Source organism: Pipistrellus kuhlii, unplaced genomic scaffold (genome assembly GCF_014108245.1).
Source record: "Pipistrellus kuhlii isolate mPipKuh1 unplaced genomic scaffold, mPipKuh1.p scaffold_m20_p_4, whole genome shotgun sequence".
NCBI classification, from domain to species: Eukaryota; Metazoa; Chordata; class Mammalia; order Chiroptera; family Vespertilionidae; genus Pipistrellus; species Pipistrellus kuhlii.
Genome location: NW_023425540.1, coordinates 19,818,962 through 19,834,709, shown reverse-complemented (window position 1 = coordinate 19,834,709; position 15,748 = coordinate 19,818,962). Strand labels below are relative to the sequence as shown.

General features: G+C 36.8%; 1 pseudogene; it reads right to left on the bottom strand.

Annotated features, from left to right (window-relative positions):
* Window positions 1-14,405: 14,405 nt before the first annotated feature.
* Window positions 14,406-15,420, bottom strand: LOC118703628 (annotated as a pseudogene).
* Window positions 15,421-15,748: the final 328 nt, after the last annotated feature.

Sequence of the window (15,748 nt, the reverse complement as noted above, 5' to 3'; positions counted from 1 at the left end):
GTCGATGCTCAACCACGGAGCCAAGCCAGCTGGGCCTGTATGCATTACATTTATTTGGAGTCCCTCTTGTATGAGCCAGGATGGTTTTCCAAAACCATTGAAACAGACAAAAATCTCCTGGGTTCTTTGCTTCCTTTCCCACACACAAAAGAAACCCCCAGTTATGAAGAAGTCTAGGAGAACAGACTTGATATTAATGGAAGACACAAGGGTGGCCCGTGTTGGGAAAAGATGGGGACTATATGGATTGGAATGGCCAGTTTTGAAGGCAGCATGTGAAGACATTGCCTACTCTGAGGTCCCGGGCACTTAACTACCTCAAATCTTACTTGCAAAAGCACAAATTAGGGTAAGGTAAATTGAATTAGCTTTAGCAGCAGAGAGCCCCAAATAGGGAAGCCATGAGAAATGCACAAGAAATAATAGTAACACATATGGCAATAAATATTATGAAAAAAAATCTACAGATGGAAAGTCATTATCATAGAGAAAGCAGAATTAATAGAAAAAAGACCAAAATGTAAACATCTCCATTCTGACAAACAATACTAGAAATATAAAAACATAATTGTTGAACTAAAGAATCAGTGTTATAAGTTTAATACAACAGCAAAAAAAATGCGAATATCCTGGAACTCGGGGTCAAAAACTCACACAAGAGGTACAAAGACAATAGATAAAAACAGATTAGAAGTACCTATAATTTAAGGGACCGAGAAGGCCAGAATGATCTAAATAATAAACAATAAAATCTGAGAATTATTAAAAACAAATTGATGGATCAAAAGAGTTCATATAGCTCTGAATAGGACAGATAGGACAGACCAATGTTAAACAAAAATTGGAAAAGTTACATAAAAAACTCCGGAAACACATTATGAAATTTGAAATTATTTTAAAAAAAGAAAATTAAAGCTTCTTTGAGAAAAGAGGATAAAACTCCTAGAAGTATAATAGATAAAATAATATATATTTTTCAGATGCATCACCAGTTAAGAAAGATAATGTAGTAATATCTATATAGAACAACAAGAATAGTAAATCCAGAATTTTATATAAATCCAAGGTAGTGCAACAAACTATGGCTTGTAGTTTGCTGCCTGTTTTAGACATAAAATTTTATTAGAATACATTCATGTGATTCATTTATATTCTGCATATAGATGTTCTCCTATACTAATGGCAGAGTTGAGACTTGAGAAAGAAATCATAGAGTCTGGAACACCTCTAACATTTACTATCTCATTCTTTACAGAAAAATTTTACTGACCTCTGATCCGAGCTGTCATTGAAATAGCAGAGTGAATTACAGATGTTCTCATGCCCACAGAATCAAGGATATTACCACAAAAAGACAATATTTGAAATAACTGGGAAAATTCACCATCAAAAGAAATAATTAATCCAGGTGGTAGAAATAAGATTTTAAAAATTAGATCAATAAAATATTAATGAAAAATATCCTACCCAGACAGCATGGCTCAATGGTTGAGCACTGACATATAAACCAGGAGATCATGGTTTGATTCCTGGTCAGAGCACATGCCAGGGTTGTGGACAGCCTATCAGTGATTCTCTGTCATCACTGATGCTTCTCTCTCTCTCTCTCTTTTCCTTTCTGAAATCAATAAAAACATATTAAAATATATATCTTGCTGGCTGAATTTTAAAAATGCCTGAACAATTAAAGAGCAAACATAGAAATCAACATATATTTTCCAGGTGAAACCAATATTGGACCACTCTAAAGAGGACCAGAATAATATGAGAGACCAGAGTGGTTGAAAACAATTTTGTTCAGGGAAAAATATAGATATTGGTAAATTTCAACATTGATTTGGCAATTGAGTTTGAGTCTTAATAAGCTAGTTATACAGATTTGTCACAGGCTATAAGAACAAAACAGGCACATTTCAAAGCGGAATGACAAAATATCATGCAAATAATTTTTAAACTAAATAAAAATTTAATTTAAAATACATAGCAGCATTTAGAAAATATAAAATAGCATTAAAATATTAATTGCTGATATGATTGAAAAAATCTTTCAGATTAGATAATGAAGAAAGTAAAGTAATATATTGTCTATAAAAGATACATTACAATATAAAAGAATGCCATTGGAAAGAAATATGCATACATAAAAAATCAAATGAAGTAGATTAAGGTAAAAAAAAACATTAATGTCTATAAAGGTAAATGGATTAAAATATTATCACATAGTTAATCAACAGAATACAGAGTCCTATACCAACTCATCATTGCAAGTGAGAATACAGATACATGAGAGATAATATTTATACCTGCATATCATATTTCTAGAGAGAAGGATATGAAAGTCGCCTGCTCACTTATTAGTAAAATATCTGTGGCTTTTTTAAAAATTTGATCATGTGATGCGTAAGCCATGCCAAACTTGTAAAATATTTCATATAAAAAGTTAGCTTTATGCTGAGATAACAATTGCATGATATTGTACAACTGTAGGGCTACCTTGCCTTTAACTTTATTTGGTTGCTTTTTCAATTGTTTTCTACAAGTAAGGAAAATTAACGACATATTAAGGACATGTTAAGCATATTAATGTCTAAAGAACATTCACTGTGTCTCTTCTAGTTAGCCCTCTCCTACTATGCAACATTCCTCAAAAAAGACAAATGAAACACATTTCTATGATTCTCTGCCCAGCATAATTAATTATAGTTAAGGTTTAGATATATTATGTGTATATAAACACACATGTACTTATTGAAGTTATAAATTTATTTTAATTTAAATAAAAATCACAGTTGTTTTACTATGATACATTGGCAAACATTTTTCATTTAATAGCTTTCATTGTTATGATTTTCCATATATAATAATAAGTATTGCTCTATTCTAATGAGTTTGCCATAATATCAGAAATTATATTATCCACAGAGTTCCTCTTTATTAAAAAAAAAACTCTACATATGCACATGTTAGTTTAATGAATTTATTTTATTTCTGTAGATGATGAAATTACAATTATTTTAAAGGGCATTGCAGTTTATTTTACTTACTTTATATAAGATACAGATAATTTTATATTTCCTCATTTGCCTTGTTACTGTGCTCAAAGTAGTTTCAGGATTACCTAAATTTGATATTACCACAACATGCAGAACTTTTTAAGAAAGACAAGAAAGGCCGAAACCTGTTTAGCTCAGTGGTAGAGCGTTGGTCTGAGGACTGAAAGGTCCCAGGTTTGATTCCAGTCAAGGGCATGTACATTGGTTGCGGGCACATCCCCAGTAGGGGGTGTGCAAGAGGCAGCTGGTTGATGGTTCTCTCTCATCGACGTTTCTAGCTCTCTATCTCTCTCCCTTCCTCTCTGTAAAAAATCAATAAAATATATTATAAAAAAAAGAAAAAAGAAAAAAGAAAGGCAAGAAAGAACTATGTTATGAATATTTTTAAAATATTGCAACACTTTAATAAACTGAATTTTTATTGTTAGATTCTTTAAAATGATAAAAAGTGTATGGAGTAGAAAGACCATAACATTTCAAAGAGAAGTATGCTATAAATTGGAATAAACTCTAAGGTTTAGTACATCAAAAAGCATTCACTTGCAACTCATTTTTAAAACAAGCTTTAAGTTTTATATTCCTCATAGAAAAGAAAAAGTGTAGAAGATACTAAATTGCATTTATATGCAGTACACTTTGTTTGAGGATAAATCTGGGATTTAGTCTAGCATTGTCAATAGTAGTCATTAATGAATTTTCTTATACTTTAAAATGTAAATGTTTTATGAAGACTCAAGTATGTAGTTAATGATGTTTGAAATAATAATTTTGGCTTCTGATATTTAAAACATATATATATATATATATATATAATGTCTCTGCCTTTCCCCAGCATCCTGAGGAAATAGTTTATATAGGTCAAATATTACTACTGAATGTTACATTGATAAAAAAAAAAACCCAGAAAATGAGATTTTACATGAAAAAATTATATCAATATATTACACATTTTAAAAATTAGTATACTTGATGTATAAATTTTAGTTTGTGAAATATGCACTTATCTATTGAGACTTTATTTTTTTTTTTTTTTTTTTTTTTTTTTTGTGTAAAACTTAAGTTTTATTTTTGTTAATCCTCACCTGAGGATATTTTCCCACTGATTTTTAGAAAGTGGAAGGGAGGAGGAGACACAGAAACATCGATGTGAGAGAGACACATCGATTGATTGTCTCCTGCACCATCCCCCACCAGGGCTAGGGATGGAGCCTGCAAACCAGGTACGTGCCCTTGACCGGAATCGAACCCAGGACCCTTCAGTCCATGGGCTGACGCTCTATCCACTGAGCCAAACTGACCAGGGCTACTTAATTATTTTTAACTTGTCTCTATAAACCTCTTGGAATTAACCTGTTGTTTCTGTTCTTACATGGTGTTAACCTTTGTCTTCTTCCCGGGCAGATCTTAAGTAGGTTAAACACCTTAGATGTCAATCCAAGCTATCTTGGACATGAGTTAAAAACACTTTATGTACGCACCTGGCCTACCAAAGAACTGGGTTAATTCTCTGGTGTTTTACCAGATTTCTCCATACTTGGCTGTGAGATTCTGTACAAATGGGCCAAATGAACTAACTTCGAAGAAAAACAAGTGACTAGGTACACGGCGGTCCTCCCCGGGTGTACATCAGGCTAAGCCACACGTAAATGAAATATCCGGGAAAGGGAAGCGACAGCTACAGAGTCAGATGGAAAAACATAGCTTGAGAGAAGGGAAAGAGATTCTTCTGCTTGAGATTCTTACAAAGAAAAGACAGCCGAAACCGGTTTGGCTCAGTGGATAGAGCGTCAGCCTGCGGACTGCAAGGTCCCGGGTTCGATTCCGGTCAAGGGCACGTACCTTGGTTGCGGGCAGATCCCTGGTGGGGGGTGTGCAGGAGGCAGCCGGTCGATATTTCTCTCTCATCGATGTTTCTAGCTCTCTATCCCTCTCTGTTTCTCTCTGTGAAAAATCAATAAAATATATTTAAAAAGAAAAGAAAAGACAGCACTGCTCTTTCAACGGTACCCCCTTCCCCAGGGCCAAGAGCCACTCCCGAACAGGAAGAATGATATTCCCTCCGTTAGGAAGTATTTTCCCTGCATTATCTTATCACCTGCAACCCAGCAAGGGATCATCATCCATCTTCTGGAGAAGCATGTCAGTAGGAACGCGCCTAAATCAGGAGAGCTGTCAGTCCTCACCACCCACACCATCACAGATCTGTCTAAAACCCCAGTTCCCTTTTTTCCCCCCTTCTCCCAACTCCCACATGCTTCTGAGAGGAACCAGATCCAGGCCAATGGCTGGCATGGAAACCAGAGGGGAGGGAGGGGGGCGCTGGGGGAGGATGGCTGAACCTGTCAGTGGCGGGTAAGGGGATGCATCAAGCTTATTAGCCTTGAGGTCAGGAGGTGAGGAAAGGCAGACTTCTGAGTCTTGGCCTCTACTTTGGGGAAAGCCGGAGCAGTCGGGGACTTTTCGCCCATCAGGAGCTCCCACCGGGTGCCCACCTGTGCCCATGCACAGCCTTTCCCTCTAGCTTAAGCGCCCACCGAGGTCAAGGAGCTCCACTCCCACCAGCACTTAAACGGGGTACCCACCGGGCACTCCGGGGTCCTACCAAGACCAAGGGGCCACCCAGCAGACCCGCTAGGCTCCAAGGGGCTGCCCCCATAAGCCGGGACGTTCAGACCCGCCCCCCCCCTCGCTCCCCGGACTCCCCGTAGTCTGGGACACGCAGGGCCCCCCTCGCCTGCGCGGACGGTGCGCGCCGCCTACCCGGAGTTCGCCCTCGGTGCGGTGCAATCCCAGGCGTCGCAGCCCCACGGCCAGGTCTTTGACACACAGGCCGCCGTCGCGGTTGACGTCGAGCGTCTGGAAGAGGCTCCACAGGCGCAGCCTGTGGTCCGGGCCCCCGCAGACGGCGCCGCCGCACGGGTCCACTGACGCCGGCGACGAGGCGGACGAGGCGGCGGCGGCGGCGTCCGGCGGCGGGGAAGCCACGCAGCGGCACAGGACGCTGCTCACCATCGGGCGCGAGGCAGGGGCGCCGGGCGGCGAGGAGAACGCAGAAGACACGCGGGGATCCCGAGACTTTATTTTTTAACTTGTCTCTTTTCATATTCCTAGTTCATATAATTTATTATATTCTATTGACTTCACCTGGATTGTGTATTACAGAATACTTCATCTTCTCTCTTTCCAGTGCATCCTTTCCACCTCATCACTGTACTATTTTCAAAGACTATCTTCTCTATTATATAAAGTTAGGAGAACAGTATCTCCCTATTCTTATCTCTATTTTAACTCTACTATTATATTTACATCATCTCAAAATAAGTTTCTGAGCATGAAATGTTGAGTTACATTCTAAAGAAGGCATATAGAGTAACTCAAGTATAGTAAACAATATCCTGTAAAATCTCTCCAAACACTCAAAAGCAACACAATAAATAAAGGTAAGGGTCACAGATTTTTAGCATGTGTTATGAAATATATAATGTTTTACTAAAATAGGAGTCAGATGAAGTAGTTATTTTATATTTAGGATATTGATATATAAAACCTACATGTTAAAGCTTACAGTATGTTCAGTTAATGTTGGTTTGGTACAGTTTATTATGTATAAAGTAAATGCTTTTCTGATTTGATGTCACTGTATTTTTCCTATTCATTATAGTCTTTTGATTCAATATTAATTTAACTCTTACAAGGTAATACCGTGTTTCCCCGAAAATAAGACATCCTCCGAAAATAAGACCTGCTTACAGGTTTCCTTCTGAGTGAAATATAAGGCATCCCCCCGAAAATAAGGCCGCTCTAGGCTAAACATGAGAGATTTGGTCCACTGATTCTGAAAGAAATGGAGTCACAAGAAATTCACCAGGAAATTCAGGAATTGGATTGTTATGATGATGTTCCAGAAGATGATGACATGATTATCATTGAATAAATGAGTAAATTCTTGATACTGTAGGATTCACAGTTTGTCTGGTTTGTGTTGACAACTACTGTACTACCATACCGTAAATAAATTTCCTTTATTTTCATTTAACAATAAATGTGTACCGTATTCTTCCCCTGAAAATAAGACCTAGCACATCTTTGGGAGCAAAAATTAATATAAGACACTGTCTTATTTTTGGGGAAACAGGGTATATCTGTACAGCCTGGACATTCGCAAAGTATCTTCAAACATGAAATTTTAACACAGTGGGTATTATAATTTTATCCAAAATTTCTTTCTCTCTTCCATAATTAAAAACACAAACACATTTATTTAATGCTTACTATGTGAGGGGTATATGTCTACATGGCATAATAGCTTTATCTTATTTAATCCTACCATTAAGTACAAGGGACTATGCAAACCCAATTTTACAGAAAAAGGATTGGGGAATTTAAAGATTAGGAACAAGGTCACTTCATCTGAGGAGTAGAACTTCGAAGACCTGGTAATCTGATAATTCCAGAGCTTTCACTGAAGTACTGCATGGCAGTTGTTTATGTGCCCCAAATAAACTCACAATCAATGTACAAACATACACTTTTTCACTCTTGTTCAGGTTTGTTTGTGTTCCTTAGCTGTATCTTTGGAAATCATATCACCAATCTCAAAATTGTAAAACTTAGATATGCCACCTTAACCGGTTTGGCTCAGTGGATAGAACGCCAGCCTGCAGACTGAAAGGTCCCAGGTTCCATCTGGTCAAGGGCATGTACCTTGGTTGTGGGCACATCCCCAGTAGGGGGTGTACAAGAAGCAGCTGGTCAATGTTGCTCTCTCATTGATGTTTCTAGCTCTCTATCCCTCTCTCTTCCTCTCTGTAAAAAATCAATAAAATATATTAAAAAAATTAACAAAATTCAGATATGCCATAAATATTATTTTTGTGAGTGTGACTTTAATATATTTACCCGACTTTCATACATCTTATCTAATAAAGAGGGCATATACTAATTGACCGTCACACCCTCACAAAGATGGCAGCACCCACAGCCAATAAGGAGGGAATATGCTAAATGACTTCAATGCCCTCAAAGATGGTGAAGCCCAGTCTCCTCAGCCCCCCAGTCACCCCGGGCTGGCCAAAGGCACAGGCAAACTTCATATGGCAGCTGCCAAGCCACTTAGGGGCCGCCCAAGGGTCAGCTGAGGCTTGTGCTGCCAACAGTGACAGCAACAAAAGTGTGATGGGGGTAGAGCCTTTCCCTGATCGCCAGGTTACCTCCCACCCCTGAGGGCTCCCAGGCTGCGAGAGGGAAAAAGCTGGGCTGATGGACCACTCCTCCAGTGCATAGATTTTCATGTACCAGGCCTCTAGTATTGGTAGAATTGAAATGGAACCTAAATCCTATTATATAAAAACCATTGCATTATCTATCAATTACATTTTCTGTTACTGTATAGTTAAATAAAATATAGTATACTTATTAAACTTATTTTTATTAATATCCACAGCAAATGAAATATAAAAAAAATAATCAGTTGTCACCCAATTGCTTTGTGTTATCTACCATTTATGTAGAGAATTCTGGCATTTAATAAATATCTTGCAAATATATACAATGTACTAGGATAAATGAAAATAATAATGATCCCTAACATGTGGAATATGCATTAAGAGTATAGAAGGACAGAAGACAGACAATTTAAAAAAATCAAATAATAAAAGAAAGAAGACTATTGTATGTTTGATCTAGGAAAAAATACTAAACAAAATACAGAGAAATTGAGAGATGTATGTAACCAAAATGGAAAGATAAAACTTAGAAATCTAAAGGAGGTGCTTCAACTAAGTATGGACATACCTGGAACAAGACTCTTTTAGCCAGAATACTGACAAGAAGCAAAGAAGTCAGAAGCAGAACAGCTAGCATAATCAAGGATCTATAAAGATACCAGTGTGGTTAGAGCAGAGAAAGAAGAGTGAGAAAAACAACCCGGAAGGCAATAGATGACAAGATTGTGCAGAATCTGGCAAGCCAATGTAAGGGCTGTGGCTTTCATTCTGAGTAAAATAAAGCCATTGACACATTTTGAGTGATGAACTCACTTGTGTTTTAAGAGGATCCCTGTAGTTCTCTTTTGTGGAGGACGGACTATTGGGCTTAGGATAGTAGTAGGGAGAACTACTCGGAAGCCATTGCCATGGTAATACAGAAAGAAATGGCTGTGGCTTGGACCAAGTTCATTTCTGGAAATATTTTGAAATCAATGTTATTTCCTATTGGCTCGCTATAATATATGAAGGAAGAAGTTAAGATATAGATAAATACATAAGTTCTTTGACCTGATATTATAAAGATGGCATTTCCATGAAAATAAATAAATAAATAAATAAATAAATAAATAAATAAAATAAATTAATAACAAACAATAATGACTATGGGTGAAGTACATTTTGGAGATAAAAGCAGCAGTTTTGTTCATGTTTTACTAACAATGTCTTTTAGATATTCAAGTAGCAGTAATGAGTAACCACTTAAAAATATGTGTGGAGTTTGTAAGACAGCTTTGGGCTAGGAATGTGAATTTCAAGTCCTTGGCTTAAATATGATATTTAAAGTCACTGTACTAGATGAAATCATCAATAAGACAGTAAAGATAAAACAAATAAGATCAAAGATAGATCCCGTGGCTTTTCTATATTAAAAAGTCAAAAGCAGAAGGAGGAAAAGACTGAAAACATAAGTAGGGTAGAACTAAGGGCATGTGTTCTCACATAGAAACCAAGAGAACACTGTGCCAGGGAGGAAAAGATAAGGAACCATAGCAAACACTGCCAAGAGGTGAAAAAGATCAGGACGAGCAAGTAAAGAAAGCAACATGGAGACAGTAGAGACATTTGTGGGGTCAGTTAATAGAGTGGAAACCTGATAGATACAAATTTAAGTGGAAGGAAGCATTAGCAATAACTATAGAATCTACTGTTTACTGTACAGCAGCATTGGTGAAAACATAAATACAGAAGTGTTACTGGAAAATAAAATGAAGTTAAGAAGGTAACTGTAACACTGGCCGGTGTGGCTCAGTCGGAGTGCCATCCTGCACACCAAAAAGCTGCTGATCAATTCCCCAGCAGAGCACATACGTAGGTTGTAGGTTTGATCCCATCAGGCATGTATGGGAGTCAATGGATAGTTGTGGATGGATGGATCTCTCTCTCTCTCTCTCTCTTCCATCCTTCCTCTTTAAAATCAATAAATAAAAATAAGATAACTTTTAAAAATGAAAAATGTATCAGAAAATGAGACGTTTAAATGTAAATGAGAGAATGTAATGTAAATTCTCCAGTTTGTTCTTATTTAAATAAATTGAAATGACTTCTCAGTGTTTAATATTAAAGCTTTTTAGCACAATGACCTGTTTTGAGTAGTTCCATATTAAGTCATGAGTTATAGTTTATCACTGCTTAAATTCTCAAATGCAATTCTGATTTACTCATTAAGAACTAACAGAGAGCCGAAACCGGTTTGGCTCAGTGGATAGAGCATCAGCCTGCGGACTGAGGGGTCCTAGGTTCAATTCTAGCCAAGGGCATGTACATTGGTTGTGGGCACATCCCCAGTGGGGGGTGTGTAGGAGGCAGCTGGTCGATGTTTCTCTCTCATCTATGGTTCTAGCTCTCTGTCCCTCTCTCTTCCTCTCTGTAAAAAATCAATAATATATATATATATATATATATATATATATATATATATATATATATATATATATATATAAAGAACTAATAAAGAACTATTGAAACGTTATGAAGGTGATGAAGGCTATAGTTTAAGGTGAAAACACAAAAGATACAATAATAAAGACAGATGTTAATCTTGGGGATAAAGACTGGATGCTTTTAATCAGGATTCTCGGGTGCAAAAGTGCAAGCTCTATCAGTGGTGCTATAAAATAACATTTACTTAACAAATTAAAAAGTAGATGGGCTGTACTGTTTATTTTAGTCAGATTGAAAGGAAAATGTATTTCCATTCTGGCTAACCTGCATAGTTAACAAGAAAAAAACCCAAACACTATCTCTTTACATAGCATTTTTAACTGGAATAATAATATGTCTCCCATAGAGGAGCAGTGTAGCAGAAACTTCATTCATGGCAGCATTTTAATTAAAAAAGTGAAAAATATTCCACATTTGAGATAGTCTATTGCTCATATTTATTGGTTGTCTGAATTTATTCTCATTTCTACAACTCTGCAAATGAGTTCAAATAATTAATATTTATTAAAGAAAATAAATTATGCACACGTTTATTTTTCATAAAGACAACAACAAATATGTAAGCATATAGTTTATGAATACAATCTCTGGAAAACACACTCCCCCCCAACCAATTTTCTGTTCCCACTCCCTTCTCAATTCTTCTCTTGGAAGGCAAAAGAATACCAGTGCATTCCATTTCCCTGACGTAGACATGTACTTAGAATCATTTAGAATAAATGCAGCTGATCATAGTGATCCCTAGAAATATTGCTGGGGCTACTAGTAAAAGGTTAGTGTTCTCTCTCTCTCTCTCTCTCTCATCATTTTTACCACCTCTGGTAGCCATCTGGACATCAATGCTCAGCTAAAAAATAGTCTATTAACAGCAAAATAAAAACATATCCTTAATAAGATCATTTGACACCCTTCTCCCAAAGTGGAAAGTATATAAAACATATAAATACTTAAGCAAGTTTCACTATACTCAACATTCTTCTAGAGGCAAATATAAAATATTTCAAAAAACATTACCATGTATGAGAACATAAATAAAACCTCAAAGAATATAAATTATAATCATTGGGACATAATTTTAGGGTACAAATTAATAATAAAAATTATGTATTAGCCCTAACCAGTTATGCTCATTGGATAGAGCATTGGCCTGTGGGCCAAAGGGTCCTGGGTTTGATTCCGGTCAAGGGCACATACCTAGGTTGCAGGCTCCTCCCTGGTCAGGGGAAGGGGGTGCAGGAGGCAACCAATCCATGTATTTCTCTGACATTAATATTTCTCATTGTCTTTCCCTCTCTCTTCTATTCCAAAAATCAATGGAAAAATATCCTCAGGTGAGGATAAAAAACAAACAAAAAGTAAAAATAAACAAAAAACAAAACAAAAAATCTATGAGTTATATATTCATATATGTGAAAATTAACACACACACACACACAAATCTTTAGTATATTGTGCTTCTGGGAATGGCAAATTAACTTGATTGAGAGCAATTATTCAGCCCAGAGTCACACAAAAAATTGGCTATTATAAATACCCCAGTGAAAGTGTTAATATTGCAATTAACCCTGTTATTAATTAAAGAAGAAAGGATCAAGGGGAAGGTCAAACATTATGTCATTCATCTGTGCAGCTAGCTGCAAAGCTTCTGGGGAAAGGGACTGGACAGGGGAAGAATGGATGCATGCCCAATAAAGTCTGGGTGACACAGGGAAGATACTTGGCTTTCAGTCACACCTGCGAACAAGTCATTTATCAGAGTAGGTGTGGCCACTGCAAGTGAGGGAAGATTCAAAATATATAACCTTCTAAAAACAGGAGTTATCTTCCCTTCCTCTTGGCTCTCTTGTAATTCACTCCTGGCTTGCAGGAATCTCATGCACCTGAATTCGCCGTGTGGACCCCACACACATGGACCAATGGACTACATAATATAAAATAGCATTAATTTGTCTTTATCCCAGGACTAAAAGCTGGTTTGTTATTCTTGAATTTATAAATGTATTATAAATTAATTAAAAGAGAAAAAGGAGAAAAAACACACATGCTTATTTCTATAGATGTAGAAGAATCATTTAATGTGAATCAGTATAAATTCTTGATTTAAAACAATGACTAGGAATGAAAGTAAAAGTCCCTAAGACTTATAGAAAATTATAAAGGGATATTAAACACAAGTATATAACAATAAATTAGATGACAGATCAAATGGTCAATTTCCTAGAAACATGAACTAACAAAACTGATTTAAGAATAAAGAGACAAACTGAATATACTTATAACAAGAAAATAAATTTAATTAGTAGTTTAAAAAACCCACAAATTAAAGCATAGGTCCAGATGACATCACAAATATTTCTATCAAACATTTAAATAAAATGTAATGCCATTTTTTTCCAAAAACTCTCCAAAAAATTAGAAAAGGAGGAAATACTTCTCAATTCATTCTTTGAGGTCAGTCAGTAATTACTAATTTAAAAAAGAAAAGAAGATAAAATAAAAGAGAAAAGAAAAAGAAAGAGAAGAAAGACAAACATGTCACAGAAAAGAAATTCTCAGACCAATATCCAGAAATATGGACATCAAAATCTTTTCAGCAAAATTCTAGCAAATTGAATCCCATAACATATAAAACTAGCTATACATTATGACTAAGTGGGATTCATCCTTGGACTGTAAGCTTGATTTAACATGTAATAAACAATGTCAATACAAGAAAAAAACAAAAATCATATAACCAGCTGAATAAACACAAAAACTCATTGGAAAAAATCCAACTCACTTTCATGATAAAAACTTTCAACAAATGAGAGTATAACTTTCTTAACCACATAAATTAAATTTGATCATAGTTAAAAACCTTTGTACTTCAAGGGATACCTCTATGAAAAAGTCACAGCTAAAGTCATAGCAATAATCAAAGATTAGATATTTTCTAAGATCAGGAAACAAACAAACAAAAACACATGGATGTCTAGAGGTTCTAGTCAGGCAATTAGGGAAGAAAAAAAAAAGAGAAAAGAAATACAAGGTATCCATTTTGGAAATAAAAAAGTAAAACTATCTCTACTAGAAGATAACACTGTTTTATCTTGCATATAGACAATCCTAAGGAACCCACAAAAAATTATTAAAAATACTAAATGAATATAAGAAAAATGTAGTATATAAATCAATATGCAACAGTGAATTGTATTTCTATAAATTTGCAAAGAAATATGCAAAAACTGCTCTGTGGATATATTAAAACACATTGAATTACACTTAAAATGGTAAATTGCATAGTATGTAAATTACATCTCAAAAGTACTGTTATTAAAAAAGGAGTAGTTACTTCGTTATATAAAGCATTTGCAAAAAAAATTAAGAAAGCAATTCCATTTAAAATAGCATAAAATGAAACGAAATGCTTAGGAATATACAGAATTAAGAAAGTAAAAACATTATATTTTAATATCACAAAACATTGTTGAAGTAAATTGGAAGAATTTCAAAATAAATGGAAAAATATCCCAAGCTTATGGGTCATATGACAATATTGTTAAAACGGCAACGAAAATTTTGTCTACAAATTCAATGCAATCTCTTTCAGAATCATAGCTATCCATAGAATTTGATAAGCTGATTTTATTATTTTTTTTTTAAGAAACTGTTTATCTCCCTTCAACCTTATTTCCGTTCTGTTAGAATTTGTGTAAGAACAGCTTAGGACCACTCGGTGGTTGTTACCCACTCAGTAGCCTGAGCAGTGGGGGCTGCAGACCAGTCCTCAGGGGCAGGCTGAGCCCTCCAGTCTTCAGTAGGAAACAGCTGACTGGGCACAGAGGGCACCTGCGCCTTCAGACCAGTCTGCGGCCTCAGGCTGCGCAGCAGTGAACTCAGGAGCAGGAACAGCCCATTCACCCTGAAACTCCTCCTTGGTCACAGCCTTTCAGCAGCAGCCTGCTCTTCCTTCTCAGTCTCTTCAGGACCTCTGTAGAAGTACAGATCAGGCACGACTTCCCACGGGTGTTCCTGGGAGATGGTGCCACGCATGCGTAGTACTTCCCGGGCCAGCATCCACAGCATCAGACCCACTGAGTGAGCCCTCTTGTTGTTGCAAGGGATGGCAGTGTCCACGTAGCGCAGAGGAGAGTCTGTGTTACACAGAGCAACGGTGGGCAGGTTAACATAAGACGCCTCTGTGAGAGGCTGGTGGACAGCCCTGGGGTCAGTCACCACCAGAAGTCTGGGCTCCCGGAAGGCTGCCCGGATCTGGTTGGTGAAGGTTCCAGGGGTGAAGCGGCCGGCAATAGGAGTGACTCCAGTGGCAGCAGCAAACTTCAGCACAGCTCGCTGGCCAGGATTCCTGGACGATATGACACTGGCGTCAGCTGGGTTTTCCAGGGCAACAATGGCCCGAGCTGCCAGCAGAAGCTTCTCCCAGGTTCTCTTCAGATCGATGGTGTAGATGCCATCGCTTTTCCTTTGATAGATGCACTGTGCCATTTGGAAGTCAAGGTTGGTGCTGCCTAAGTGGTTTGGTTCCTGCTGCAAGGAATTTGAGGACATCCTCCTCCTTCATTTGCAGGACATCAAGGGCTCCGGACATTGTGAAAAGTTTCCCTTTAAGTTACTTGGGAACCGAAAACAATGCCATATGGAGCCTTCCCTGGGTACCTTGGAAAGGATAAGCTGATTTTAAAATTCATATGAAATTTTAATGGTCCTTAAATGGACACACACACACACACACACGTAAAAAAAAAGAAAACAGTTGAAGAACCCAGCTGTCCTGATTTTGAACTTATTACAAAGTAAAAGTAATTAACATATTGTTGTACTGTTATAAGGACAGACTTAAGATCAATGAAGTAAAACTGAGATTCCAGGAAAAACAAAAACAAAAACAAAAAAACACACACCAGTATTTCTATGGTCAACTGATTTAGACAAGGATTAACCATTCAATGGGAAAATCCTATTTTTTTTTAACAAAACATCCCTAGA